The 26428-nt window shown below is 42.9% G+C and overlaps 1 protein-coding gene across 1 annotated transcript in view; it reads left to right on the top strand.

The window, feature by feature from the left end:
* The window catches only part of LOC120944028 (myosin-IIIb-like), a 62313-nt gene that overhangs the window by 9138 nt on the left and 26747 nt on the right, over positions 1 to 26428 (top strand). The window lies entirely within an intron of this gene.

Below are 26428 nucleotides of genomic sequence, written 5' to 3'. Positions count from 1 at the left end.
ACCCGTTTCCCGAGCTCAGTTTGAAGCCTCCGCCGACATATACCAAGCGCAGTACACTCGGGTACATTCGGCCAGGCTCGACTTCGCTCGTGGTCACGCTCTGTGACGTTTATGCGTGAGAAACCGAGCGTGGCCAAACGTGCCCGAGTGTACTGCGCTCGGTATATGTCGGCGGAGGCTTCAAACTGAGCGCGGGAAGCGGGGATTCGACTCGGAGACCGCGCGGGAGAAGCAAAGAGGACACCAACGAGGCCGCGGACGGATGCCGGACCGGACAAGGACGCCGGGCAAGACACCAAAACTGTAAGTAATAAAATGTTTTTTTACAGGTTGTCGGGTCAACATTTAGGGGTGCGCGCTATACGCCGGAGCACGCAATACCCCGATAAATACGGTAAATAACACACTGGCATTGGTGGAAATATGAGGACAATAAACATCATGACAATGGGGTTAATTTACTAAAGGCAAATTTGCTGTGAACTGCAAGTGCACTTGCTCAATCACTTAGTAAATTATGTAAAGCTTCACTTTGCAAAGAATACTCAATCACATGCAAGGAAAATAGAAAACAGCCTTTTTGCTTGCACATGATTGGATGATAGAAATCCACAGAGCTTCCCCTCAGATCTAGCGCAACTGCACTTTCAGTGAACAGTATATTTGCCTTTAGTAAATCAACCTCCCCATGTAAGCAACAAATGAGCAATAGTGGCATTATGTGGGCAACATACAGACAAACATGACAGTACATTGGCAATAAATGAACAGCGGTGGCAACACAGGGGCTGCAAACAGGCAAATGTCATGTGGCTATATGTGGGCAACATGCAATGGTGGCAATTTATGTGCAACAAATGAGCAACTGTGACAATACGTGGGCAACAAACAGGCAATGGCATTAATAGATAGGCATTCAAATGCAGGAAAAATCTCTGGACCCAAGTCTGAAGAGACTGCCAGAAGAGATAGTAGTCTTTCTTCTTCAATGAGAAGATGTGTGCAGCCAGAGCATACGCCTTCTTTTTACTCTCTTCCTCATAGTATCAGCTCTCTGCTCTACCCACTGCATGACTGGCTTATTCTATCCTTAGTACCTCTGCCTCTACTACCAGTAACTCTGTGTCAAATGGTTTCTTCTAGTTTATCGAGAAATCTACAGAGAGGTGTACTTACAGTGTGGAATTCTGGATAAAGCAAAGACAAATGGGGCATAAATGGACCCATAGCAACCAGACAAATTGCTTTATTTATACGCTTAAACCTGGCTGCCTTAGGTGGAGTTTTTGACAGTTCCATTTGATAGAAGTACAGCTAGCTCTCAGTAAAAGCAAGAAACAAATACCCATAAATGACAAGGCAGCCTGTGGCCATGAGGTTTGTAGGGTTTCTTCTCTCCTAGATTGCCCTGTGCTTTATGCTCATCTGTTCAGTTCCTTCTCTTTGTTACACCGCACATCTATAGCTTCTTTTTCACATTACTAGTTGATTAATACTTGACTTTAAATGGATTGGTTTATTGATCCACTTTTACATTTTTGTTTTGCTCTTTTTTTCCTATTCACATTTTCATTGTTTATCTAGTGGATATTGAATTGTGTCTGCAATGATTAATCACTCTTTAATCATGTTGTCAACTCTATGTCTATTTTCTTTTTTTTTAGTCATCTGTATTCTAGGTTATTTGATTGGATTTGTCTCTTCATTTAAAGCTCTCTCCTTTTTTACTTCGGCCTGTGACCTTACCATCAATAGGCAGATGGCTATGGGTGTCCATCCCTGATAGTTGAAGCCACTGGAAAGATTGGCATGCCCACCTCTCAGTTAGGGATCATAATGCCCAATTTCCACAGGATAAGGTTGCAGTGATAGAAGGAGGTGTTTTTTTTTTCAAAGGAGCCCACACCTGCGGGAATTTGAGACGTCAGGGCTCTGTTATATAGACAATTTTTAAATATTTGAAAACACTATTTTGAAGAGTACCCAAGCCAACTGAGTCTGTAATGTGGAGACTTCTGGATTACTTGAAACAGAGGTAGGATAAGCCTGTAAAATGCTATAGCACTGTTGCTGTTGGTAGTATGAACAGTGACGGGAACCTTGACATCCCTTCGGTACCCAATGTGATCTGATCTGACCCTCTCTTTGTAAATGTGTCACATATGTGATGATTAGAGAGGTTTTCATAAGGGCTCATTTACACTTGCTTTGGCTTCAACACATATTAAGGGCTAGTTTACACTAGCGAAGCAATCTGAATGCTAGTCAAAGCTCCTGACACTAAATAAAATGGTTGGTTTACAGTCCTGTTTACAACTTGCTTTTGCTTTGGTTTTGCTTCAAAAATGATACTCATGCCACTTTAGTTGTGCGTCAAAGCATCTCTAAAGTCTATGGCAAAGCTTGCTTGAAGCCCCACCGATGCCTCATCAAAGCCCCACGAAGCCTCACCAAAGCCCCACCCAAGGCTCAAAGCCTCATCAAAGCTCCACCAAAGCCTCATCAAAGCCCCATTGAAGTTCCACCAAAGCCTAATTGAAGCCCCACCAAAGCTTCATCGAAGCCCACCAAAGCACCAAGCAAAAGCAAGATGTAAACAGGGCTGTAAGCTAACCATTTTATTTAGTGACAGGAGCTATGACTGGCTTTCAAAGAGCTTTAACAAAGCGTGTCCGAAGCCATGTTTTGAAGCAAGTGTAAACTAGCCCTTAGGCTCATTTACACTTGCTTCATCTTCAACACATATTAATGGTTAGTTTACATTTGCTTGAAAACAAGTCTTTGGACAGGCTTTATTGAAGCTCTCTGAACACTAGTCAAAGCTTGCTTCAAAAATGATACCCCATGTAGCTTTAGTGGTGCTTCAAAACGTCTTCAAAGCCTCCATAGAAGTCTATGGTAAAGCTCACTTGAAGCCCCACTCAAGACTCACTGAAGCCCCACAAGGCCTCACTGTAACGAGACCCTTGCTCGCTCGCTTCCGCTCTCCCGACACTCCTCTGCTACTAGTGAGTCAGCTTGCAGATTGCAACGTCTGATGGTTTGGTCATCCAAGGCTCCGGGATCTGAACTACAGCTATGTGCCGTTCGTAATCCATTAGAACAAACACCAGGCAGGCTGTATGTAAGTTCAAACAGGAAGACCTTTATTGGAAGTACACAACACACTTTTAAACAGAGTTTGGAACATCCCGCCCCCAACAACCGCTTTCCTATTGGTCAATTGTAAAGTACATGTAGTCCTCCTTCAGGTCCTCCTTAGCCATTCAAATGAGGACTTGAAAATGAGTCAGCAGGGATTGGTCCGATAGCTTGATTAGAAGGACTGTTATGTGTAATGAGACGGAAGCCCCAGGGGGCAATCAATGTACACAATAGCCAGACACAGAACAATGGAGCCATCTGGAGCCTTAAGTCAGGCCAGAAGACCCCCCACTGTGTAACAGATTTCAAGGAGGAACACTTCCGCATTCCAAGGTCCATGACACTCACCAAAGCCCCATTAAACCCCCATCGAAGCTCCACCAAAGCCTCATCAAAGCACCAAGCAAAAGCAAGGTGTAACCAGTACTGTAAGCTATCCATTTTATTTAGTGACAGGAGCTTTGACTGGCGTTCAGAGAGCTTTAACAAAGCATGTCTGAAGCTATGTTTTGAAGCAAGTGTAAACTAGCCCTTAGAGTATATCTAAAGCCAAATAAATAAATACATAACGTAGCAAATGGTCAAAATCCTGACATCCTTTTTTGTTACTGTATGTGTTCCACTGGGGAGATTTCTCTTCAATTACTGTCTTGACGCAAAAAATTAAGTGAGAGGAGAGGAGAGCAGATTAAATGCTCTTATATAAGTGTCACAGAAACAAGGGTTGCCTTTGGAAGATTTCCTGTTTTATACTGTACTGATGACAAATAAATAATTTAGTCCGAATGACAATGGTCACTAGGACAAAAAAAAACACTGAATCTTACAGGCAACAATAATAATCTGACTTGGGTTCACAAAACAAACAGGAAAGGTTTGACTTTAGATTGCTGTGGGGAGTCTACTGTTTTTGGTTTTAAGTGGGATAGAGAACAGTGTTACCCCAATTGGGACTTTGGAGGCAGACTAAGGAAGTAGTAAAGAGGTGTAACAAGAGGAATAGAAAAAAATTACCAAAATGTTGTTGGTGTACAATTTTAAATTGACCATGACCATAAAGGTCAATGGTAAATCACATCATAAAAAAAATAGCATGATAAGCTGGTCAATATAGGGTAAGAGGACAGATTCTTGGAGGTGTTCACAAAGCAACCCGTTGAAATTACCGCTGGGGGAAAAGAACGTATTTTTATGTTCTATGGTGTGCTGTGGCAGAGCTGTGTAAATCTCAGTATTGGATGAACAAAAAATTTAAGTAGAACTATAGGCAAAACTTGCTTTCATTTTTAGATAGAGCAAGGGAGGGTTACAACCCCTGTCAGTTTGTTTTCGCCATCTGTGTCCCATTGCAGAGATTTCCTGTTGTATAGCCAAACAGGAAGTGAGATGAAATCCCTGCAAATTAAGGGCATTCCTTGGGGACCATCAGGTCACCAGAACTAGTATCCCCATTGCAAGATTTGCCCCTTGGGCACAACCCAAAAATTGGGATTTTCAATTACTTTAACATTCAATGATAATGGTAAACAGGAAAAATAGAGAGGGTGAATGTCCTTAACGGGGGCACTGACAGCAATAAAAACCGACAAATGTTCTGATACCTCTCCACTCTGTTTAAAACGAAATTCACAAAGCACTTGTGCCGACGTATCTCGAGATAAGCCGCGTAAGTGCAAATATGCGCCGTCGCATCTGTGCACCGTGCCCACAAAACTAAGATACGCTAGAAAATAGGCTTCATCCGACCGACGTAACTTGTCTACGCCGGCGTAGAGTGGGCGCATATTTACGCTGGACGTATTTGGCGCTCCTATTGATTTTCTATTCACATATGCAAATGAGGGAGATACGCTGATTCACGAACGTACGTCAGTCCGACGCAGTGCGCGTAAAGTCATACGTCTGGCGTGAAGTTATGCCCCATAAAGTAGGTGTTACTCAGCAGCATCCATGCAAAGGGCTGCACCAGGGAACTCAAGCTGACGTATTTTACGTAGTTTACGTAGGACGTGAATATGACTAGACGTAGGTTACGTTCACGCCGTAGTCAGTGATTCGACGTATCTTAGGCAGTTGTTACCGACGTGATTGTGAGCATGTGCACTGAGATGCGCCCATGGGACGGCGCATGCGCAGTTGGCGATACGTATCTGGCGCTCGGCCCATCATTTGCATGGGGTCACGCCTCATTAGCATGGCTCACGCCCACTTCCACTTACGCCAACTTACGCCTTGGAAACCCAGCGCAGATTTGGAAGCACTGGCTTTGTGAATTCAGTGCTTGCCTCTCTGCACTGCGTCGGCGTATCGTAAAGGAGATACGCTACGGCGGCATAAATATGCGCCAGTGTCTGTGAATCCGGGCCTTTGTCTTTAGTTATACTTATTTGGCAGGTTAATAAACAGCTCTCATAACTCTCACCTCTGCATTTAGCTGTTTGCATTGAGTTCAATTTTAATTCCCTACTTTATTTTATTTTATTTTTAATAATATGTAAATCTAAAAAAACAGCGATGAGGGTAGCACTGCATATTGCGATCCTGCATTTCTTAGAACCCAATCGATTAACCACCATGGTAATGAGCTGTGAAAAATAAAAACCTTTAAAAGCTATTGGTATTCTTGTTAAAACAAAGATGCTTGACATTCTCTGAGAAGTAATTGCTGTCACTTTATTTAGATTTTTATAGTGGTGAAGTGTGTGTTGTACGGGGAGACTCTCCAGTGTTTCCATCACTCTAAAGATTTTTGTAATCTTGGCAAAAAACAAACAAAAAAAAACTGCAGAGCTACCCATACAGATCTCATAGCAGAGGTTAGATGGTGATGCTTTGACACTTCTATGACTGTTTTCACTGATTTACAAAATGAGAAGATAATCCTGGAGCTGCTCTTCTTCAATGGAAACAGCTAAAAATGATAAAACAAATTACAAAAGTGGATCTTCACTGCATCTAAACACCACCAACCAAAAAAGCTGTTTAATTAATTTTTATTTTTTAAAGCAAACTCCCTCATTCATCTATTTCTCCATTCTTTATTTTGCTGAGAAATTGCTTTAAAAATACCCCCCTAGCATGTCTGGTTGTGGCCATCTTGAGTAAGGGCGAATGATTCATGTAGTTTTTACTTCCTACCCTTAGCATGTAGGAGAGTTTGCTTAGCTGAGAACTTCTCCTCCTCCCCTCCCCTTCTGAAGACTTGTGGGATGAATGACATCATTTGCCTAGGCAGGAAACCAGTAAGTACCTGAAAAAATAATGAAAAAAAAAAGTTTAAAACATGTAAATATAAAATACATTCTTATCTATTTACTAGAGCTAGTACTGTATAAGGATTAAAGATAATCAATGTTGATTGGGAGAGTGAAGTTCCACTTTACTGAGGTACACCCCAGGGTGACCCACCATAACAAGTGAGACAGTACACCGTGGGGTAACCCACAACTATTGGTGATATGCGTACACTCTGGAGTAACCCACAATATCCAGTAATCTGGGTACACCTTGGAGTAACCCACAATAACAAGTGACAAGCATACAATTTGTGATAACCTGTAATAACTAGTGACTTGAATATATCTTGGAGTAACACACAGTAACCTTGGACTTGAGTAAATCTTGAGATCACCCACAATAACCACTCACCAGGGTACACCCTGGAGTAACCCACAATAACAAGTGACCAGGGTACACCTAGGGGTATCCTACATTAATTGGTAATTGGGGTACAACCTGAGGTAAACCACAATAATGACTGATCGGGGTACACCTTGGGGTAGCCCATAATGACCAAAAACTGGGATGGAAGCTGTGGTAACCCACAATACTCATTGACCGACATACACACTGGGTCATTCCACAATATCAAGTAACAGGGGTACACCCAGGGCTAACTCACAATAATTGGTGATCGGGGTACACCCTTGGTTAACTCCACATTAACCACTAATTGGGGGATAACTTGGGGTAACGCACAATACCCAGTGATTGGGATAGATGCTGTACTAACCTGCAATGACCAATTACTGGGACACACCCAGTAACTCTTGGTAACCACTGGCTAGGGTACACCTTGAGGTAACCCACTATAACCAGTGATCAGTATACACCTTGGGGTAACCCACAAAATCTAGTGACAGGAGTACATCCTGGAGTAACCCACAATAAGTGACCAGGGTACACCCAGGGGTAACCCACACAAGCCAATGACTGGGATACAGCTTGGGATAACTGACAATATCAAGTGCCAGGGGTACAGCCTGGAGTAAGCCCAAATAATAAGTGATCAGGGTACACCCTGGGGAAATCCCCAATAACAAGTGTAGGAAAATATGTCTACTCTTAAGCCCCATACACACGGTCGGATTTTTTGACAACAAACTTCAAAATAAGCAAGTTTTCAAAAAAAAAATTCGGGTTTCAACGGACAAACTTTTTGGTAACAAAAGTCCTACACTGCAAAGTCCTATCGTGTGTACAGAAGTCCATCGGAATTTTGTCCAAAGTACAAACACACATGCTCAGAACCAATGTTAAAATCAACCAACAATAGCAGAAGTTGACCAAATGGTGGCAGTAAAGAGCAGAAAAGAGCAGAAAAAACACGTCATTTTGGGAAAGTTTGCTGAAAAAGTCCTGCTGTGTGTATGCATACCAAATTCATGGCAAACGCCCTTCAAACAAAAATCCACGGAAAAGTTTGTTTGAAGTCTGACTGTGTGTGTGAGGCTTAAGGCTAGGTTCACACTGATGCGAATTCTATTGCGAATTTGAGCCGTTGCGATTTCTCAAATTCACAAGTCATTTAAATTACATAGTTCAACATTAGTGGCGTTCACATCAATGCGTTGCGAATCTAAGCTGCGGGAAAAAAAGGTCCTGTGCGAGTTTGATCCGTGTGCGATGCAAATTCAGCTCTATAGACTGGGATTCCCTGAAATCGCGGCACAATCGTGGCAAAACGCAACCGCGAAATCGCGGTAAAATCGCGATTTTACTGCGATTTTGAATTCGCAGCAGTGTGAACCTAGCCTTATGCCGCGTACACACGACCGTTTTTCGGGTTCTAGAAAATTAAGGGGGTTATCCACAAAGCCTTGGCGCAACGTAACTTTTCTGATTTAAGTTACTCCGCCGCAAAATTCCCAAGTTAGGTGCCGATCCACAAAGCACTTACCTGGAATTTTGCGGCGCTGTAACTTAAATCCGTCCGGCACAAGGCGTTCCTATTCAAATGGGCGAGTCCCATTTAAATTAGGCGCGCTCCCGCGCCGGACGTACTGCGCATGCTCCGTCGGGTAAATTACCCGACGTGCATTGCGCTAACTGACGTCGCTCCGACGTCATTTGCTTAGACGTTAACGTAAATGGCGTCCAGCGCCATTCACGGACGTCTTACGCAAACGACGTAGAATTTAAAATTCGACGCGGGAACGACGGCCATACTTAACATGGCTTAGGACAACTAGGGCTTAGCCCTAGTTTTACGCGGCGGAACTCGACGTAAACGACGTAGATTTAGAGCGTCGGGCCCGTCGGAGCGTTCGTGGATCGCCGTAACTGGTCATTTGCATATTCTACGCCGGCCTCAATGGCCTCGCCACCTAGCGGCCGGCCTAGAATTGCATCCTTAAGATCCGACAGTGTAATTCAATTACACATGTCGGATCTTCGTCCTAACTATGGGAAACTGAGTCTGTGGATCAGTTCCATAGTTAGGACCAGGGATACGACGGCGTAACAGCAGTTACGCCGCCGTATCTCTTTTGAGGATCTGGCCCTAAGTTTTTAAGGGTCTAGAAAAAACAAAGTTTTTTCAACCCGATCAAACGGCCTTGCCTACACACGATCGTGAAAAAAAATGCTCTAGCAAAGCGCGGTGACGTACAACACGTACGACGGCACTATAAAGGGGAAGTTCCATTTGGATGACGCCACCCTTGGGGCTGCTTTAGCTGATTTTGTGATAGTAAAAGACGATTCGCGCTTTTCTGTCTGTTACAGCGTAATGAATGTGCTTCCTCCATTACGAACGCTAGTTTTACCAGAATGAGCGCTCTAGTTTCATAACTTGCTTCTGAGCATGCGTGGATTTTTCGCGTCGTTAAAGCCCACACACGACCATTTTTTACAACCTTAACCACTTCCTGCCGGCCGTACGACTTTGTATGGCCGCAGTGTGGATCCCAATCTATATACGGCCTCCAGCCACTGGGGGGCACCTGCGATCGGCGGTTACACAGACAAGGACGTGGATCTGTGTGTGTAAACCGATGCTGTGTCCCTTGTACATAGGGACACAGATCGGTCATCTCCCCCAGTCAGTCCCCTCCCCCTACAGTTAGAACATTCAATAGGCTACACATTTAACCCCTTCCTCGCCCCCTAGTGTTAACCCCTTCCCTGCTAGTCACATTTATACAGTTGGTGCACATTTATAGCACTGATCGCTTTATAAATGTGAATGTGCCAAAAGTGTCCGACGTGTCCGCCGTAATGTCGCAGTCCCAATAAAAATCACAGATCGCCGCCATTACTAGTAAAAAATAAAATAATAAAAAAAAAAAAAAAATTCTGTCCCCTATGTTGTGGCGCTATAACTTTTGTGCAAACCAGTCGCTTATTGCGTTTTTTTTTTTTTTACCACAAATATGTAGAAGAATACGTATCGCCTAAACTGAGAACATTTTTTTTTTTTTTTTTAATTGGGATATTTATTATAGCAACAAGTAAAAAATATTGTTTTTTTTTTCAAAATTGTCGCTCTTTTTTTGTTTATAGCGCAAAAAATAAAAACCGCAGAGGTGATCAAATATCACCAAAAGAAAGCTCTATTTGTGGGGAAAAAAGGACGTCAATTTTGTTTGGGAGCCACGTCGCACGACTGCACAATTGTCAGTTAAAGTGACGCAGTGCCGGAAGCACTGGGCAGGAGGGGGGTATATGTGCCCAGTAAGCAAGTGGTTAAAAACGACAACGTTAAACGTTAAAAATGCTCTGAAGCCCACACACGATCGTTTATAATGACATTAAAAAAAATGTAATTTTTTAGAACCCCGAAAAACGGTTGTGTGTACGCGGCATCACACTCAAGTCTGTTTGTAGTTAAGGGCCTTAGGAAGAGCATAGGTCTCACTGCCTGCTGGCTGAAAGTGAAATTTATAATGTAAAGTAAATTTGATAATGTTATATTTACACGATAAGAAATAGAGAAAAAAAAAGTATTTTTTAAATTGAACTTAATAAATAGACATATAAATTAACACTATAGAATACCTTTATCTGTATATACACTACAAAGTGTCACTTTAAAATTTTGGAAAAGCAACATGGCAGGGGATGAAATCCTTTAAAAAAAATTGTTGCTGTATAGGTGGCAGTAGCAATAATGATGATAATATTAGTTATAAAAATAATAATGTTATTACTCCATTTCATGATAGGTTGCTGTGCCAGATTAAGTTGGAGCGGTAAAGTGGCTGCACAGTTAGTACATCTGTCTTTCTGATAGCATTGGTTCCGTTTCCTGCTCATTGACAGTTCACCCTTTGAATCATCCATCTGAGCTGACATTAAACATCTTTAAATTGCTCATTTGTTTCAGCTGATGCTAATCTCACAAGCACTTACTGTACATCAGAGCAGCTCCATTAAGTTTGAACAATGGAAAAAAACACAGCTGATCTCAGGACGGGTGCAAGAATCTTTCCCCAAATCTCTCCTGTAATTCAGCAACCCACATCTCATTAATACACTTACACAATAGACGTGTTAATGAATTTATTGTGGGACGATGCCAATTAGAATTTAATGTAACCATTTACACTGCTGGATGAACTTCCTGCATTGACTCCCTGTCACTTCATGAACTGTTGGCTTTGTCAAAATGATAAATGAAACAGTAGTTTGGATTCACAAAAATGCATAAATTTGATTTCGTATTTCTTTATTCCTTTTCAAGGTTTCTGTTAGGAAAATTAACAAGACTGCTATAGTTAAGATGCTCTAATAGTAATATAAGATAAAAATAGGGTTGATTTTCCCAATGCCAGCTTGTTTACCAGGGCTGGATAATAGTTGGTATGGGTGTTAGCAGCCATCAGGGGGGTACAGGCAGTACACCTGTAAGGGGCCCGGATGACAACCCTCCTTTTTTAATTGTAATTTTTTATTATTATTATTTTCTTTGTAAGGGGTCCGTTGGTCCCCAGGGCCCCCGGATGGCAAACCCCCTTTTTTTTAATTTATTTTTTTATAGAATTTTTTTTATATATTTATTTTTTATTAAATAGCCCAGACATCCCCAGGGTCCCGGATGACACCCCCCCTTTTTTTATATACAAAAATATTTATATATATATATATATATATATATAAAAGTATTTTTTTTTTTAGCTAAATAGCTTCCTTTACCTTACTGCAGTCCTGGTTTCATGTCCTCATTGTTCGTTTTTGCTCTGATGGTGCTGTAATCCTTCTCTGTTCTGGTTGTCTGTTTCCTGATGAAAAAAGTAATGGGAGCTTTCTCTCTGTGGTCACTAATCAAGGAGGTGTTATTACTGTGTGTCTAAAACCCCTCAACACCAATCAGTTTCGTTTTACAAACCATCACTGCCCTGTATTGGCTCTGAGTCTCTGTACATCACACAAGCAGGAAACAGCATGCAAAAACTAAACTGAAAATGTAGGTACATTATATGTTTGATTTTTATCTATTTTTAATCATTTTTAAAAGGAATCAGTTAACTATTATGTCTCTATACCCTGTAAACAGTCATTTCAGCAAAAAAAATATTTTCCTTTACAACTCCTTTAATCAAAGTCTTACTCACAAAAGCCAAGGACAGGTGTCTTCCAACCAGCCACCATGTAACATGCTCCAGTGAGGAAGAAAAGGGTCCCTCTCCAGACCAGTGTCTGCAGGTGAAACCCTCCAACAAATGTCTCTCAATGAGATTTCCTTCAGGCCACCAGGCTAGCACATGCTGAGGCCCAAACAGCAACTCTGGTACACAGGCTGCATAGGACAAGAACAATCTGAGCAGGTTGATAAATGATAATAAATCCAGACATTTATCTTTCCTCCAGCCACCATCAGAGTGACCCCTTCCCAGGGATTGGCTGGGGTCTAAAAACATTTTCATAAATCAGTGGTTGATCCTTCTACACTATATTCTGGAAGCTTCCTCTAGAAGCTGGCAGAAGTAATCAACCACTGACCTTAGTGAAACACTGACCAGACCAAAAAAACGTATACTATAATTTCTCCACTGAGTACAGTGAAGCCAAAACTAAATTTAGCCTGACTGGGGAAGGGCGCTACATCTGATATTTCCTGTAAAAGTTGAATGTTTTCCCACTCTTTCCTCAATCTCGTGAGCATCCCTATTAGTCACCCATACTTCATATCATATTAGAGGACCAAATGAAAGACAAAAGAAGTAAGAGGGGCAGAGCCAAACTTAGCCTTTAAAAGAAAAGTTCACAGCATCTCCCCACAGGGATGTAGTGCCAAGGGAGTGGGCGAGCACGCTAACTAACCCCCATAGATGATGGGGGCAAGCTTACTGAGGAGGAACAGGAAATGAGAAATTCAGACAAAGAAAAAAAACATTTAGAAGGGAAATCGAAGGAAAGGGTAAGTGAACAAACAATGCACTAGCTTAAAGGAACCTATTTAGAAAATAAAAAATGAACCTTTTCAACCCCTTTAAAGTTTTTCTAAAGACAAAAGATTTTATACCTTAATGCATTACCGGCATTAAAAGAAAAGTATGGGATTTTTTTTTAAATCATACTTACTTAGGTAGATGCAGCATCGGACCCCCACTTCTAAGGCTGAGAACCGAGTGATCAAACATCGCCGATCGCTCGATTATCAGAGTTTCCTGAGCAGAAAGCCGGTGATTGATAATCACCGGCTCTCTACTCCACCCCCCCCCCCATGCTCACTGGAGCGCTGGGCTGCGGAGGGTGCAGGAGTGGTCAACTCAGGCTCTCAGCGGGTTGTTGAGAGGCTGAGCTGAGTGACAGTCCAGGCATATGGTCACGATCTTTCCCCGAGCCTAGGCTCTGTGACATCAGCCAACAGCAGGCTTCTGCTTAAAATTAGTAATAGGAGTGCAAACTAATTTGCACTCCTGTGAGCCACAGAAAAAGTGCTGACAAAAAATCTTTGGCTGTACTTCTCCTTTAAGGTATACTTACGACTCTCCATCCAGTGCTGTGCCTGTCTTTAGCAGTGCTGGTCTCTCTCCCTGCTCTCACAGGACAGGCTCCTGCTGCTGTCAATCAAATTCAGTAAGCAGGGATCAGGGCACATAGCCGAGCAGTGCTGTGTGGGTCTATGGACATACAAAGCCTGGCTCAGGAGCACCTGAATGTGTGCCCTCATATCACGTGGCTTGCTATGGAGTTAGGCTGGGTTCATACTTATGCAAATTGGATGCAGATTTCCCTGCATTCTACTTGCATGACAGGAGTGTGACGGGCTCATAATGGAACCAGTTGAAATACCTCTGGCACAGCCGTGGTACACACTGTAATAGGGACCTGTGCGTCTTTGTTTCAGTTCCGAATTCTGGCCTGAAACGAAGAACGGGGACGCATGGGACCCCCTCCTGCAGCCACTAGTGTGAACCCGGCCTTACTCACAGAAGACATCGCCGGCGGGGGACCCCAGACGAGGAGGTAAGGGGCCGCTCTGTGCAATTTCTATGCACAGAACAGGCAAGTATAAATCTCTTTTTTATTTCAGATAAAACAATTTGGAGCCTTTAATAATGGATGTGTATAGGTTATTTTTGGAGAATAAGGATATTTTTAAGTGTCACTTGAATTCCACTTAGCACAGGTCGAGGTCAGGCTGGCCTACAAAATGGCTGTACTAAAGCTCAGAGAAAAAAAATCTCATTGCAAAATAATGGCATATAATTTATAAAAGCTAATGACTTCATGCTTCAGCATCATTTTAACATGGAATTAGAAAACATGCAAAAACATGGAGAGCGACACTACAGGGACTGGAAAGGGATGGTTTAGAAGCTAATGTTGTGGGTAAAAACACATTCACCAGAGCCCTAATCCCTGCTTTTTATCACCTCCTTTGATGTATGGCAGCACACTAATGGAAACGGCTTGCAAGAAGCACTGCTATTCTGAATCAGGATGTTTCATCTCAGCTGCTGGCAGAGCATGCTATCAGGTCTAAGTATAGAGATATGGCTGCTGTCTATTTTATATTGCCTGCCAGTGAAGGCAGCCATGCAGCAAACGCCTCAAATGACTGTAATTTGTTGCCTCATTGTTATCAAGTACATCAATCATTTCCTGCCTGACATTTTCGTCACATGGAGCTAGACTTTCTAAAAATGACACAGATCCGTGGGTTTTTAAAGGGCACATGCCATCGGCTTATAATTTCATATCTGGCATTTTCTCTTTTTCTCGCTACCTGTATTTTTTGCCCTTTTTTTACTTGTTTTCTCTTCATTCCACTCCAGTGTCTTTATCTCACTTGGCCATCACGGATAACAAATAATGCATGAAGAATGCAGGCTCACTGGCCCTATACACATCGATTTATATTATTCAGCTTGCAGGCTGAAATAAATCAGATCCCCCAATCCACACTAAGCAGGTCAGATAGGTGAATCTCCCCCTGCCAGCTATTGTATTCTGACAACAAGCACCTGCGGCTGTCAGTATACCTAAACAGTGACTACAGCTGATTGGCTGCAGTCATTGGCCCAGATTCAAGAAGCAATTGCGCCTGTGTAACCATAGGTTACACAGCGCAATTGCTTACTTGCCCCGGCGTTACGAATGCTCCTGATTCAGGAACATCGTAACGCCGACTGCAGCCTAAAATCTGCGTGGCATAAGGCTCTTATGCCACGCATATCTTAGGCTGCATTCTAGCGATGACCGCTAGGGGGCGCTCCCATTGTGCTCAGTGTATAGTATGCAAATTGCATACTAACACCGATTCACAACGTTGCGCGAGCCCTGCGTACGCAATTTACGTAGTTTGCGTATGTCGGGTTTTGCGTAAGGTTGCACATCCTAATAGCACGCGCAGCCAATGCTAAAGGATACCCGTCGTTCCCGTGTCGCGATATTTGAAATCTACGTCGTTTGCGTAAGTGATTCGTGAATGGCGCTGAAAGTCCTTGCGACGTCATTTGCCGCAATGCACGTCGGGAAAGTTTCCCGACGGAGCATGCGCTCTACGCTCGGCGCGGGAGCGCGCCTAATTTAAATGATTCCCGCCCCCTACGGGATCATTTACATTAGGCGCCCTTACGCAGGGCAAGTTTACACAGCGCACACGCAATTTACGGAGCTATTGCTCTGTGAATCGCGGGTAGCGCAGTAAATTTGCGCGGGCGCAGGGCAAAAACGCTGCCCTGCGCCTCCGCAAATAAGGGGCAAATCTACCTGAATCCGGGCCACTGTTTGGCCAACAATTCCCCACCTCGCTCCTTCTATCTTCAAATCATAGTTTGTCAAGCCAAATGATGATGTCAGGGCCACCCAAAGAGCGCATTTAGGACAATTCAGCAGGAAAATGGTGAAAAGGATAAAATTCAATCCATGGATGGTCAGCTATAGTTTGATTAATTTAGGAAGTTGAGCAAATATCCTCTTTATTACCATCCCCATGAGCCAACATACAGGTAAATCACTTCTGCTGGTAGAGAGGTCATGGTTTGAAAGGGGGATAGAAGTTGGAGCATGTAGGTCTTTTTGTCACATTTTCTGGCAAACAATATCTGTGTTCTTGTTACTTTTTGGCATTAGTAACATATTACATTTTTCCATCTGGCCAGGTGGTATGCCCAGGGCAGGTGTGAAGAGGAGGTTATGGAGGTTGGGTTTTAGATACAGGAGGTAAAAGGTAAGCACTATAGCTGGGGAGGTATTGATACAGATTGGTAATGCTAATGTGGTTGTAAATCCTTATGCAGCGATATGGACTACCAGCAGAAAGCACTGTGCCTTTCAGTGTTCCTAGACATCGCTTGCCCTTTTGGTAATTTGTGTAACCAGTGACCTCATATTCGTGTGCCCCAAAAAAGTGAATCATGGGACGTATAGTTCTCCTTCAGCGATTTGCTTCGCACCCATGTACCTTAAGACTACACATCCCAGGGATCTTTGCTGTAACATGAAGATTGCTGGGAGTAGCTATAAAAGGAATGAAAAGCCTGCACGGAGGTCTCTTCCTCCTGGTATCAATAGCAGCAAAACAAACACTCTTGTGCACGAGTGTATTGACCAGGTAGGCACAAGGCTGGTGCGCCCTTTTTTTCTATTTCCTTTTTGACTGATAGGATACCCCTATCCTGGAGGGCAGCAAAGCCTGAGACATTATCCAAGGCTCTGAGGAAGAAAGAATCCCTTCGAAACACGTCAGCCAGCAGTGGTTTGTACGTCCTATTTTTCGATATCTGGAGACTGCTATCAGTAGACGAATTGTCACAAGTTAAAGGCTTTCATATTGTGGTTCCTTTTTTATGCTTGAGAGTAGTTTTTAATATATTTTTTCTTTTAATAAATATATCAATGGATAATGCACAAGGCTGGTGCGCCCTCTTTTTTCTATTTTCTTTTCTCTTCCTCCTGGGCCTGACGCCAGACGGACCTCTCTGTGTAACAGGGAGAGAGGTCGCAGCCTACCACGCAGAGTCTTACTTCCAACCCGAGGCCTAAGGGGCCTAGCTTTGTTATTCGCTGTCGGACATCCTGTCACCAACATCACTCGTATTGCCTACCTGTCGGCGTGGTTACGTGTGACAATTTTCACTTCAGAAGACTGGGACAGCGGATCGCTGTATGAGTGTCGTACACGAATTCCAGTCCAGAAGACATCGGAGTGATTAGATTATTTGGTGAAAGGGCAAATTGATCGACCTTTATCTATTCATTGTCACCATTACAATGACACTTTGCACAGACATCTTTACCCCAAGAACATTTTACTGCATTGCTTGAACACTGTGCTCAGACGCCTTTTGATCTTCACCATTAGGAATCTATTATTGCCTTCATTATACCCAAACGGATTACAATTAACAAGCTCCAACTAGCTGGCTAAGATCATCAGATCTGCAACGTGGAACTCTTTTGGCATTACTTATAAGAAGTCCCTATATTGTTTTTTGTGGACCTGCTTCTTTCATTAGGATAGCATAGGCTGGCTAGATTACATATTTCTCAGTGTGGCCGCATAAGTAGTTAACTGAATCCACTAGGAGGTGATCAAAAAGGGAGTGCACGTATATGTATATAATATTGTTGTTGCTGAACCATTGTCTTGTGCCTTTGGAAGGAATGTGTTTGCTGAGTTGGAGCTGTTATCTCAGCTCAGCAGATTTATTACCTCTCTCTTTGAAGTAGCTTTCCCTTATTTGGTAAAATATTTCAGAACCTAATTATACTGAGTTGTTAGTGCCACACAGTGCTACAATGATGTCAACCCAGAGTGTCAGGTGGGTTGGAAGGTTCACTTGGTCATGACCATGCAGATGAGCAGGTAATTCTCAGCAGTTCCCTAGGGGGCCATGCTACACTTACATATATCATAAAGTCCAGAATTTGTAAAGCTTGTCTGAGCTGTCAGAAAGCAGGGGGCAGAGAGCTGAGGGGAAGGACACAATCCCCTTTCCACAGCACACAGAAACAGAGCTGAGGCTATCAATCACAAGCTGTGTGCTGAAAATCCCTCCTCTGTCACCTTTTATCTCTTGGTGTCAGAAAAATCTTGTCAGAAGTGATTAATGCCGATAGCAGTAGATAGAAGATAGCAGAGCAGAAGAAGCAGACAGAAATGACACATAGGGGTTGATTGACTAAAACTGGAGAGCACAAAATCTGGTGGAGCTGTGCATGGTAGCCACTCGGCTTCTATCTTCGCCTTCTTCAATTAAGCTTTGAAAAAAAAAAAAAAAACTGAGAGCTGATTGATTTCTATGCAGAGCTGCACCAAATTGTGCACTCTCAGTTTACAGTTTTAGTAAATCAACCCTAATGCCGCGTACACACGACATTTTTTAAATTGGTCGTGAAAAACGGTCATGTGTGGGCTTCAGAGCATTTTTCTCGACAAGAAAAATGGCCATTAAAAATTTAGAACCTGCTCTATTTTTTCTCGTTGTTTTTCACGTCGTCGTTTTTCTCGTCGTGAAAAACAGTTGTGTGTAGGCTTTAACGAGGGGGGAAAAACACGCATGCTCAGAAGCAAGTTATGAGATGGGAAATTAGCATAATCAGCCCAAAGGGTGGCGCCATTCGAATGGAACTTCCCCTTTATAGTGCCGTTGTACGTGTTGTATGTCACCTCGCTTTGCTCGAGCATTTTTTATCACGATGTGTATGCAAGGCAGGCTTGAGTGAAATCACGTAGAGAAAAACGTCGTTATTTTCCATGACATGAATAATGGTCGTGTGTACGCAGCATTAGAATTCTTAACCACTTAAGCCCCGGAAGACCAGAGCACTTTTTGCAAGTCAGCACTGCTTCGCTTTAACTGGCAATTGCGTGGTCGTACAACGTGGCTCCCAAAAAACATTAACGTCCTTTTTTTTCCCACAAATAGAGCTTTCTTTTGGTGGTATTTGATCACCTCTGCAGTTTTAATTTTTTGCGCTATAAACAAAAATAGAGTCAATTTTGAAAAAAAAGCAATATTTTGTACTTTTTGCTATAATAACTATCCCCATCTTTTTAAAAAAAAGCTAATTTTTTCTCAGTTTAGGCCGATATGTATTCTTCTACGTATTTTTGGTTAAAAAAATCGCAATAAGCGTATATTAATTGGTTTGCGCAAAAGTTATAGGGCCAGATTCATGTACAATTCCGGCGGCGTAACGTATCCCATTTACGTTACACCGCCGCAAGTTTTCAGCGCAAGTACTTGATTCACAAAGCACTTGCCTGTAAACTTGCCGCGGCGTAGCGTAAATCCGTCCGGCGCAAGCCCGCCTAATTCAAATGGGGCGTGTATCATTTAAATTAGGCGCGTTCCCGCGCCGAACGTACTGCGCATGCTCCGTTTTGTAATTTCCCGCCGTGCTTTGCGCGAAATGACGTCGCACCGACGTAATTTTTTGAACGGCGACGTGCGTTACGTCCTTTCCTATTCCCGGACGACTTACACAAAAAAATTCAAAATTCGACGCGAGAACGACGGCCATACTTTAACATGGCTGGTCTAAATATAAGCCATGAAATAAAAGCCGTAACTTTATGACGGGAAAAGCTGACTAGCGACGACGTAAGAGAATGCGACGAGCGCGCGTAGCTTCATGGATCGCCGTAAACAGCTAATTAGCATACCCGACGCGGAAAACGACGCGAACTCCACCCAGAGGGCGCCGAAGTATTACACCTACGATCCGAAGGTGTACGAAGCCGTACGCCTGTCGAATTTAAGCCAGAAGCCGTCGTATCTTGGTTTGAGAATTCAAACTAAAGATACGACGCGGCAAATTTGAAAATACGCCGGCGTATTACGACTGTGAATCTGGCCCATAGCGTCTACAAAATAGGGGATAGTTTAATGGCATTTTTATTATTTTTTTTTTACTAGTAATGGCGGCGATCTGCAATTTTTATCGTGACTGCGACTTTATGGCGGACACTTTTGACACATTTTTGGGACCATTGTCATTTTTACAGCGATCAGTGCTATAAAAATGCACCGATTACTGTAAATATTACATTGACAGTGAAGGGGTTAACCATTAGGGGGCACTGAAAGGGGTTAAGTGTGTCCTAGGGAGTGTACCTTAGGCCTCGTACACACGATAGGTTAACCAGAGGACAACGGTCTGATGGACAGTTTTCATCCGTCAAAACCAATCGTGTGTGGGCCCCATAGGTTATTTAACCTTCGGTTAAAAAAAAGCCAACTTGCTTTAAATTTAACCGATGTATTCCTAACCAATAGGTCAAAACCGATCATTAGTAGGCACGACCATCGGTTAAAAATCCAGGCATGCTCAGAATCAAGTCGACGCATGCTTGGAAGCATTGAACTTCATTTTTTTGAGCACGTCGTTGTGTTTTACGTCACCGCGTTCTGACACGATCAGTTATTTAACCGATGGTGTGTGGGCGCGACGAACCATCAGTCAGCTTCATAGGTTAACCGATGACAATGGTCCTTCAGACCGTTCTCATCAGATGGACTGATCGTGTGTACGAGGCTTAACTGTTAGGGGGAGGAGCTACCAGTGACACATCAGCGATTACTGTTCCTGATCACAGGGAACGGTAGATCCCTGAAGTGTCACTAGGCAGAACAGGAGAATGTCTTGTTTACAAATTTTCAGGACAAGCCTTTGGGATTTACCCTCTTCTTCAAAGTCCAAACAGTACCAATACACAAAGTTTTAGCAAAATATTTATGAGACAATCTCTGAGAAGAGAGCCCCCCCCCCCCCCAAAAAAAAAACATACACAGCAATAGAGAGCTATGGACTGAGCTGGGGTTAAAGTCACAGATGTGGCAGTGGTCATAAAACTGTTGGATCACAATTTAGAAAGCTATTGGGTCAAATAGAATTATCATTCTTAGTTCAAAGGTTTTCCTTTCATGAGTAGTTCTGAAGTTCCCTTTAAGAACTGAAACATTCATGTCTTCCATAGTGTGGTCTGTTTGAGAGAAATGATGCCCCACAGTTTTGCATAAATCATCTTCCTTATGCTCTTTAATGCTGTGTCTGTGTAAATTGATTCTTGTTTGTAATTTCTCTCCTGTTTTGCCAATGTAAGTTCCCTGATTGCATTTTTTTGCATTGGGTGAGGTACACCACATTACCGGAGGAACAGCTGTATGATCCTGTAATAATAAAAGTCCCTTTTGTATGTGTGACTCTTTTCAATAGATTGATTATTGCAAGGCTTGGTTCCTTTATTTGGCTCCTTTTTTTGTGACATAATCAGAATTAAGTTTCCTGCATAGTTAATGTCTAAGATTTCATTGGCAGCCCATCCATTATTGCACGAGCGCTACCCCCCTCTATCCATGGCCACTAACCCCTTCCACCTTCTAGCGATGCGGCAAAGCGATACTCATCGCCACCACCACCCCCTATTCATGTGTCCAGCCCCTTTCAGGAAGCCGGGTTCCTAAATTACAGCGGCGGGGTGTTTTTTTGAAGCACCTGATTAGAGCCAGAGGCTTCAAAATAGGGTGGGTCCGTGGCGCATAGCATTGCGCTACGAACCCACCCAGATGCTACAACAGTGAATGAATATTCGCTCTTGCAACAGTGATCCTCCTCCCGGCCAATCGGGAAGCGGGTCTGATACCCATCACCTGATTGGCTGAAAGGAAAGATGATCCTATTGGACACCTAGGAGGAGGGGATGAGATGCACGGTGGAAGCGAGGAGAAGGGAGGAGGAGAAGACACAGGAGCTGCTACCCGATGCCCACCGCAGCCTGATGTCCGCTGATTCCCAGAGGTTGGTTTGTTGCCTGAAATTCAGAACTGGGGGGTTGTTAGAATATTTATTTCAGCATTTCATCATCTGTTATGATGGATTTTAAATCTTTGATTATCTTTCTTATCCCTTCTAGTGCTGGATTATATGTGGTTACTAAAGGTACATGGTTCTCCTTGTATTGTAGATTTTCTCTTCAGGTTTTCAGTGCCTTGTTTAGGCTTGTATTGATGGTCTTGTCTTTGTAACCTTTCCTATGGAAGGAGTCTGCTAGTATTCTGAGATGTTTACTTGTTTTTTGAGTCCAAACAAATTTGCCGATATCTGATGTTTTTTAGTTTGATTGATGGATGAAACGTGTTGATCAATGACTACATTTTTTTGGTTTTCTTCACAGAAGTGTCCATATGATGAAATTATCATCAATATAGTAGGGCTGTGCAAATTAACTTTTAATTAATCGATTAATCTTAAATTTTTTTGATCGATCAAAATCTTTTTGATTGGTACTCACCTCTCCGCCGGCTTCTGGGCTTTCAGGGAGTTCCGTCGGAGATCCGGTGACATCACGGACACCGGCGGGGCTTGCCGTGTCCATCTGAAGGGCTCCTTTGCTGTGCCTTCATAGCTGCATGCCGGCGGGACCTTACTATCTGTCACACGCAAGGGCTGTTACACTTCCCTCTATCACTTCCCTCTATCAACCTGGGATTCTACAGCCATCCACTGGGAGTTGTGATAGTTCCCTTCATGGGACATCTACATGCCGACAGACTGATGTTAACCTCTCCTCATCTGGATTCAGCAGTGAAATCGTTGTACACATTTTTATACCAGTATCATACTTCGCTACATGTTTTTATGACTGCTTTTGGTACCGTTTGGTATTACTCGCACCATTTTTACAGTTTATGTAGCTACATCGATTTTATCTCCAAGGAGATCAGCTAAAAATAGTTGGATCTATATGTGTGTTATAATTAATCGAAATTAGTCGATTAATCGATTAAAAAAAAAACGATTGATCGAACAGAAATGTTTTGATCAGTAACAGCCCTACAATATAGCGATAGTATCAGTATGGTTTTGTTGTGGGATGTTAAGGAATTTGTCCTTCGGGTCAGTCATAAATAAGTTACACATTGAAGTGCCATTTTATTTCCCATAGCAGTATCCATACACTGAAGATAGATGTCATCATTGAAAGTAAAGCAGTTGTGTGTAAGAATGTTTATAAATAAGTGCTCCCGCGCTATCATTTTAGGTGTTTGAGATGATTAACTACCACAGACACCGATTACCTAATCTGTGGCTTAATGAGTGATATTATATGTGGTATTGGTGTTACGCTGTTAGATACTATGGGCCAGATCCACAAAAGGGTTACGACGGCTTATCTCCTGATACGCCGTCGTATCCCTGTTTCTATCTATGCGGCTGATTCATAGAATCAGTTACGCATAGATATCCCTAAGATCCGACATGTGTAATTGTTTTACACTGTCGGATCTTAGGATGCAGTACCGCGGCCGCCGCTGGGGGCATTTCTCGTCGTAAACCAGCGTCGGGTATGCAAATTAGCACTTACGGAGATCCACGAAGGTTTTTCCCTTTGTGAAGTCGCCGTAAGTGTTAGTTTGCCGTCGCAAAGATAGGGCTGCTTTTACAAAGTGTAAAGTTAGTACACCATGTACAAGTATACCCGTCTTTCCCGCGTCGCTGTCAAATTTTTTTAAATTTTTTTATTTTTCCCGCCGCAACTCTTTTTTACCCGTCGCGATTCACAAAACCTTGGCGCAACGTAACTTCGCGCAAAGCACATCGGGAAAATAGCGTCGGGAGCATGCGCAGTACGTCCGGCGCGGGAGCGCGCCTAATTTAAATGGGACTCGCCCCATTTGAATTGGCCCGCCTTGCACCGGACTGATTTAGGATACACCACCGCAAATTTCCAGGTAAGTGCTTTGTGGTTTGGGCACTAACTTGGCCAATTTGCGGCAGTGTAACTTAAATCGGAAAAGTTACGTTGCGCCCGCTCGTTGTGGATCTGGCCCTATGTGGTTGAATATTATATAAATACGTACAATGTAAGTCAATAAAAACAATGGCAAAAAAATGAAAGACAAATTATATACAATAATTATTCATGTGCCATCCAATATTAAATTCCAACCTAAGGTCAATACAGAAAATTGTGTAAACACAAACTTGTGCAAATGCACCAATAAATATTAAAATAAAATATTTCTTGTATAAAAAATAAACAATCTTTAACGTGATTAGTGCTATGAAGTAAATGAACAAATGAAAAAATAAACCAGTAATGTGACTTAAATATATCCACTAACAAACTGTGACTGTAGTGCAATCAATTAAAAAATAATACAAACAATTGTAAGCCAATAGAGTTCATATACAACATTACATGCGCTTTGCTGTGGTGCTGTAACAGACTGGTCTATCCCTTCACTGTTCAGAGCGGATGAATAAAAAGGTGTCTGAACTTTCAAGTGATGTGAGACCTATGTGATTCCTAGCCTCTCGCCTTACTGCTGTAAGGTAACAGCATGTATTGGTATCTTTATCTGATGGTCCGTATGCCTCTGCTTGCCTCTAGGGCAGTGGTTCTCAAACTTTTAGTGCCGTGACCCCTTAATACAATTTCCCAAGTTGTGGGGACTCCTAACAGTAAAATTTTCGTAGCGTGGGCTGTCAGAACCCAAGGCAAGAAAAGTAATTTGCGCCCCTAACCCACGGAAATTTAGCGCTCCCTGAGCTCCCTCCACTCGTACAGTATTAAAACCTCATATGGTACATTTTAGGATACTACTCTTTCTCTTTGTTCTCCTTTATTTCTCTTTTATCTCTCTCTATCCTAATTTCTTGTTTTTTTCCCCCATCAATCTCTCTAACTGTCTTTCTTGTTTTTTTCTCTTATTCTTTCTCTCCCTTTTTCTTTCTTCCTCCCCTTTTCTTCTCCCTTCCATGTATTCTCTATTTTTATTCCTTCTCTTACTCCTTGGTGGTGGTGGGGGGGGGATGGGATGAGTGGCAATGTTGGGGGGAGTTCTGATCAGCCAACTTAGGTGCTCTTGATTAAGGTCATCTGCTGATCTGAGAACTTTTAACTATAACCACAGGTAGTGTTACACAGTGTGTCTCCGACTTTGTGGTGTCTCCGACTTTGTGGTGTCTCGTAGCAGTTACACCTATGCTGAAACCAGCCCCTCCCACCTCACAATCCATACCAGTCAGCGGATCTCTAGTCTCTGCCCCCCAGCCATGCCATGAACTGAATGGGCGGCTGTGAAGAGGCTGAGTGGGCGGCCGTGGGCTCCAGGAACAGCCCAGCTGGGTGGCCACAGGCTCCAGAGACAGCCCTGCTGGGCAGCTGCAGAAAGGCTGGGAGAGGGGTGCAGGCTTCAGGAACAGCCCAGGATTTGGTGACCCCTGGCAAATCATCATTTAACCCCCGAGGGGGTCCCGACCCCCAGGTTGAGAGCCACCGCTCTAGGGGTACTCTAATGGTCTGTCTGGCCTGAGGATCTCTATGGTAATGATCCCTCCTCTATGGTGGTCCTGGGGTTTCCTTTTAATGTCATCTGTAATATGTGCATAATAGAGACTCCCCATAGCGTAGTATCGTTTAAAACGTTAATTTTAAATGAAACCTCTTAATTACTCACTTTTTTAGAAATAAACAAGCTCGTATACTGCCGGCGTCACTTCCGGTATGTCTCCGCTGACGCCCTACATGTTATGTCACGCCCACGTGACTGATGAAATCAGACCACGCTATTGCCTGTTCCTCTGAACCTGATCTGTCCTGCAAGTGTATGACCCGACTTGCCTGACTCTGCTTCCTGACACATCCTGCTGTGCCTGCTGTTCTTCAGTCTGCTACCAGTGCATTCCCCCCCTGCCTGCTGTTGCCAGTACCAGCTTGCTTCCGTCTGCCATCCTCCAGCTGCCTGCCTGCTCGCCAGCTTGTTTGAACCATCTGACAACCATTCCTGCCCTGCTGCTAGCAAGACATTCCCGTGCCTCCTGTCTACACTATCAGGGGCCCAGAGTCAGAGGTGTAAGAGAGGCCTTCCTCATCATGTTAGGCTCTGCTACCAGGTAAGTGAAAAGTGCACAGCCTACATGAGAGTGACAATTATGCTCTAAATTCAGGAGCAGTGCATCATCATTGCCACACTATCACAGGACCATGCAATAGGTAGACTTCACTTAAAGGCATCGGTATTTGGAGGACTAAAGTCCCATACACACTATTAGATTTTCTGCAGATTTTTGTCTTCAGATTTACCAAAACCATGTAGTGCAAGGGCCTGCCTGATTGCATACAAATTGAAACTCTTAAGGTTTGATCTAATATTATATGGTTTTGGTAAATCTGAAGACAAAAATCTGCAAAAAATCTAATAGTGTGTATGGGGTCTAAGAGAAAACCTTAGTACTGCATTGCATATTTTTTTCAAGGGATGCCATAGTTCTACTTCAAATGAACTATCAATTTTTTTTTACAAATGTGAAATATTTATGGAAAAATAGCAATCTAGATCCATTTTCTTGCCTGGAGTACAGAACTGAAGTTCTTTTATAAACAGCTAGATTGCATTATTTCTAAAATGTAATGCTACATAAGTAGAGTCAATGTAATTTTTATTATGATGTCTGCATACTCGTGGATTGAATATGTAGACTATTATGGACTTCATTGATCTGAAACGTCAGTCATTTGTATAGTTAGAATTCTGCAAAAATGCAATGACTTGACTTGTATACCAGCAAATGAACTATACCTTATTCTAAATGAAATTGT

The sequence above is a fragment of the Rana temporaria genome, chromosome 6 (assembly GCF_905171775.1).
Source record: "Rana temporaria chromosome 6, aRanTem1.1, whole genome shotgun sequence".
Classification (NCBI taxonomy): Eukaryota; Metazoa; Chordata; class Amphibia; order Anura; family Ranidae; genus Rana; species Rana temporaria.
This window is presented reverse-complemented; position numbering and strand designations above follow the sequence as displayed.